This window comes from Abrus precatorius, unplaced genomic scaffold, assembly GCF_003935025.1.
Source record: "Abrus precatorius isolate BTA unplaced genomic scaffold, Abrus_2018 Scaffold3, whole genome shotgun sequence".
Lineage (NCBI taxonomy): Eukaryota > Viridiplantae > Streptophyta > Magnoliopsida > Fabales > Fabaceae > Abrus > Abrus precatorius.
Window position 1 is genome coordinate 18,199,025 of NW_020874373.1, and position 6,000 is coordinate 18,205,024.

Genomic DNA, 6,000 nt, shown 5'->3' on the forward strand with positions numbered 1-6,000 from the left:
TTTACAATTATCTAGTTTGATTAGGAATTTCTTAAGCATTAACTTATTAAAATTTCATATTTTATATATTAGAGAAAAGAAATGACCCGTCTAATTTAAGATTGATCGAACTTTTATCAATTCATTTTTTCTATTTATTCAAAGACAAAAATTTAACAATGACTTGGACAAAACCACAGACCTATTCGTAAGCTGTTGTAGAAATAGACATAAGAAATGTGGCTCTCTGATAATTTCGAAGTTATTACTAAGGAATGTTTTCTTTTTTAAGTTCAATTTAATCCGACAAAAACTAGCAAAGCACTGCACACTGTACCCATTCATGATTTATTGAATAATGGCTATCCTCGAGATGTCTCAACATATAATGCTGTGATCAATGGGCTTTATAAAGTGGGCAACAGTAAAAAATGGAAGAGAATGGTTGCAGTCCTGATACTATAACTTAATTAACTTAATATATTTAGAACATATTTCCTGAAGTATGGTTAACAAATGTTACATATGATGCATACGAGCAAAGCATCTTGTTTTCTAGGTACCACCAACACATAAATAAGGGTAGCAATTACCATAACAGTCCCTCATGCATGGTTGTGCACGTTAAGTGGGTTTTTATGCAGTCATAAGATAAGGGGACTTGTTCTTGTCGTTAAAACCACTCTCAGTTAATGGATTTTAAAAGAGAATAAATTTTATTAGTAAATAAGATAGCTTCAAAGGTACAAAGAAGACATGTTATAATTACGATTATATACAAATAACAGAGTAAAGAATGAGGCGTTTAAGATTTTGGGCATATGGAATGCAAAGTGCTATCTCTTTGATTCTCTTTTTCCTTATATAGTCTTCATATTCATAGGATTTTCTGTTGTGAGATAGAGCTTCCGTTTGCATGTTGTCACACTGCTAAAGCAGCGGACATGAAGTCTGTTGAAAAACAGAGGATAGAGAGAGAATGAGACACTCAAAAGAGATTAGCTTTTCGGAATATTATTGAATTAATCTGAATGATATAAAAAGAAACGTATACACATATTGACATTACCATGAGAGTTAATTTTAACTGAAAACTACTCAATTACACAATCTTTATTATCAGCTTAACTAACATACACTACCAAAATCTCACCAATAAAAGAAACAAAGGAAATTAAAAATGATCAAACACTGACCATGTAATTAACAAATGAAAACAACTCACAATATATAATGTAAATATGAAGGGATCATCAAATAGGAGCCAAAAAATCATATGATCCTCACAAGACAACTACAACACAAACCATTTAATTAAGGAAACTGATGATACTGATAATAAGTAAATCAAAATACTAAAGCCACTAAATAGCTTGTAACAAAAAGAGAAAAAGAAAAAAAGAGACTAAATAGCTATAGATAAATAAGGAAAACACTGATTAATAAATAAATAAAAAGACTAAAGTTATTGAATAAATAAATAATTATATAAATATAAATTAAATGTATGAAATGAAAATAATATTTAATGATTTAAAATACTAATTAAAAATATTTATAAATAAATATATGTTCAAAACTAATTAATTAAAAATATTAGGTAAATTAATTACATAATAAATAAAAATGTTAAAAGCATTCTAAAAATATGTTTGATTAAGGAAAACCGTATAACAGTGTGTATATATATATATATATAACTTAATATTTTAAAAAAATTGTGAAGTAGATAGATAGATGCATGCATTCATTAAGAAGACAATTATTAAGATGCTGGCTTTCAATAATTAAATGAACACTCAAGATATTATTAAATAAATATAATTAAATAAATATGATAAAGATAATAAATAAATAAGTTAAACTATTATATTAAAAAATTAACAAATAAATCAAGATACTAAAGAAATTAGTACATGAAAAAAAATACAAAACCAAAGATATATTAACTAACAAGATTCATAAATAAATATTAAAAATAATAAAATCAGTAAATAAAAAAAAGACACTGATTAATAAATAAAGAAAGACGTTAAATGCATTGATCAAATAAATAAATAAATATCTTTTATAAAAAATAAATAATTGTGTTGAATTTATAAATAACTATTTATAAATTAAAAATAATTAAAAAGGAAGATAAATATCTGACCTCACAGAAAAGACATTGATTACAGCATTAAATAATTAATGAATAAATTGAGACACTAAATATATTGATTAAATAAATAAATAAAATACTATCTTAAAAGATATTAACTAACAATAGTTATAAATAAATGTATATTTTAAAATGAGAAATCAATAATAAATAAATAAATACCTGAATCGTATAAAAGATATTAATTAAGACACAGACTAAGAAATAAAATAATGTTCAAAAATATTAAAAATACTAATTAACAAGATTCAAATAAATATATAAATAAGTTTTTCAAATTATACAGTTCTTTATAGATACCAATTAACAGCATAAATAAATAAGGAAGATACTAATCAAGACACTGATTAATAAAGAAATAAATTAAATGCATTGATCAAGTAAATAAATAAATATATAAATGTTTTGAACAATTAAATAAATATTTAAAAATTCAAAATAATTAAAAAGAAGATAAATAATCGATCTCATAGATATTGATTACAAATTAAATAATTAATAAATTAATTAAGACACTAAAAGGTAAATAACTACATAAGTAATTTAAAAGGCTAAATATGATAAATAAAAAATATATATAAATAAGTTATCGATACCAATTAACAGAATAAATAAATAAAGATACAAAAACAACGACTAATAAAAAAGGGAAAAAAGAATGCCACATTAAATAATAGTACATAATTCCTATAATTATCTACAAACATACTGATTTGCAAGATTGATAAACAAATAAAATTTTTAAAGTTAATAAATAAATAAAATAACAGATAAATGCTTGGACCGACAACGAAGAGTCGGATTACGACACTGTTTAATAAATAAATAAAAATACTAAAGTCGCTGATCAAGTAAATAACTATATAAATATAAATTAAATGTATGAAATAAAAATAAATTAAAATAAAATTTACCAATTTAAAATACTGATTAACAATATTTATAAATAAATAAATGTTTAAAACTAATTAATCAAGGCACAAATTAAATATGCTACAAAATGTTAGCTAAATTAATATTAAGGCATTATTAAATTAATTAATAAATAAATAATGTTAAAAATATATTAAAAAATCTGAATTAACAAGACTCGTAATTCAACATATAAATAAATATTTATAAATTAAAAATACTTAAAAAGGAAAATAAATATTTGACCTCAGAAGACATTTATTACCACATTAAATAATTACTAAATAAATTACGACAGAAAAATATATTGTTTAAATAAATAAATAAATTATGAAAGATATTAAATAAATAAATAAAATTTAAACGGTATCTTAAAAATATTAATTAATAATATTTAGAAATAAATTCATATTTTAAATGAGAAATCAATAAAATATAAATAAATACCTGGAAAGTATAGAAAATATTGATTAAGACACGGATTAATAAATAAAAGGATGTTAAAAAATATATTAAAAATATTAATTAACAAGACTCAAATTAATATATATATATATATATATAAGTATTTTAATGTAAAAATTAATAAAAAAAATGTTCAAAAAGTCAATTGACAAGTTTTTTTCCTTTAGTTGAAGACATATTAATTCAAAATATGTTAAATAACTACAAAATATGTAAATATACTAACATAAGATTATTCTACCTTAACCAATGGATTCAAGTCTTGACTGTGAAAGATATATGTGATATAGAGTGAAAAAATATTAAAATAATAAAACCATTACAACAATACATAACTTTTAAACAAGAGACCAAACAATATACTCAAAACTAAACACAATTTAACAATCTTATAAACTTCAAAGACCAATCCTACTTCCCAAACAAAGAACTGAACCATGAAAAGGAAAGGATTTTTTATTAAAATTTAACACATAGTCCAACAAAAGCTGAATCAATATGGCCCAAAAATAATAATAAAAAAGAAGCTTGAATCATCATCTGTCAATAAAAGTTAGAATAATAGAATTGACGGTCCTTGTATTGATAGCTCAGTAATAAGAGCTACAAGGACATATGCATCACGTACTGGATTTTAATCCTCTCTCTAGTAATTTCTCACATTTCCTCTCCCAAAGTTCATGAATTACACAATCACAATTCAATATCACCGTGCACAGAAGCCTATCCCTACGTTGAACAAATAAAAGAATATCTTAAGAAAAAAACCTATCACTGCGTAGACAAATAATAATCTTAAAAACAATACTATCCCTACCAGTGAAGCCATAAAATTTTAATTTTACAGGTATCGATAAACATTTTTCTTTTCTGAGAGAACTTTTAAGGCAAATAAAACTCAAGGGAAGGTAAAAATAATCATTCCAAGTACACAGTTTTTTATCATTTTTTTGTTTCTGGTTTTTAGTACATGATCTATGTTTGTAGGTGGCAGCTTACTTGTAAATATCACTATAAATCATGGAAAATCTGTTGTACTTAAAGTATCTTCTGTTCTCCTAACTTTGTTATTAAAAAATTAATTTTGCCTAATAATTGCTAATGACATCAAATTTATCTTCCACGAAAAAAAATGTATTTGCTGATGCCATGCTTACGTGTGGCTTTTAGAGATTTCTATTTCCCCTTTGGATAGGAAGTCGAACAGAGCAGTAAAATTGCAAGGCTTACAGTTCCAATAAAATCATCATTGAAAACAATACTATACAAGACATGCACATCAGGTAAGGGCTATTATTATTGTCATAAATTAAGCCTTATGCTTTTTTTATTTAATTTCTATTCTATTTTTTAAAAAATACTATAATTTAAACTTTCCCTTAAATATTTATAGTTAGTAAGTTTATAAAAGAAGCTAATATACGAAATTGACATCACAGAAGTTTAAAACAAGGAGAAAATCACTTAGCATGTGTCGTGCTTCAGCTCTAGGGTTTAAAGGGATAAGCAACTATTCAATTAGTGTGGGGGAAAAAAATCAATTTTAAAAGGAATAATGGTACATTTTGGTCAAACTTAACCTACGAAGTACAAGCTCGCTGGAAAAAAAAAAAAAAAAAAGCCTTATTATCTCAAGCAAGAATTATTTCGATTTCAAAGGTGAAAAGAAAAAACTTGTAATTGAAAGGAAAAGTTATTATTAAATGGTTGTTAGAAAAGACTAGGTTTGACCATGTTGCTAAAATGATAAGGGTCTGCCAAATCCAATTTCCCTAATCACGTGAAATTCACATGGTCACCATCTATCGTTGATATGAGACACTGACCCCAAAGTGACCCATAACTCTGAAGGTCTAGCGTTTGTTTTGGTTAGCACATTTTGAATGGCTATGACTTGGCTTTGTCCTTACTAGCATAAATTCTCCAAATGTGGCAACTTTCATGTTAATCTGCCCGGCGTGTTGCTAAAAATGAAGATGCCATGACGCAAAAGCTTATGTGCCTCTCTCACCTTCAATTATTGGGGCAGGATTTGGTACATATTCCCCTGTTGAAACATAGTGTATTAGTGTCGTGATGCCAAAAATTGTTTCTAAAATGGGAACGTCCTAATTGTTGGTCAAGTATTAGGCCTTGTTCCACATGCAAAGTAAGTAGAAAATATTGGTTCTGTTTAACCACTTAAAGCAAAAAAATCAAGCACGAAAAGCTAAATAAGATTTGAGAGACTATTCCTGAGAAGCAGGTAAGGATATGACAAACAAATGCAGTTGATCTGCTAATGTACTGCTGACGTTGCACGCTTTTTTATCAACCAATCCAAAGTGGAATATGGTAGGAACGGCCCATCGACAAGGCAATCGTGCTTGACCTAATAATTCAGCTCATGGTTAGATTATACAGGAGCAATCTAGTCTTGTGTACTATTTTCCTTGAAAATTATTGGTTTATGCCTCAAAATTTGACTTGAAAGGGCAGGCTTA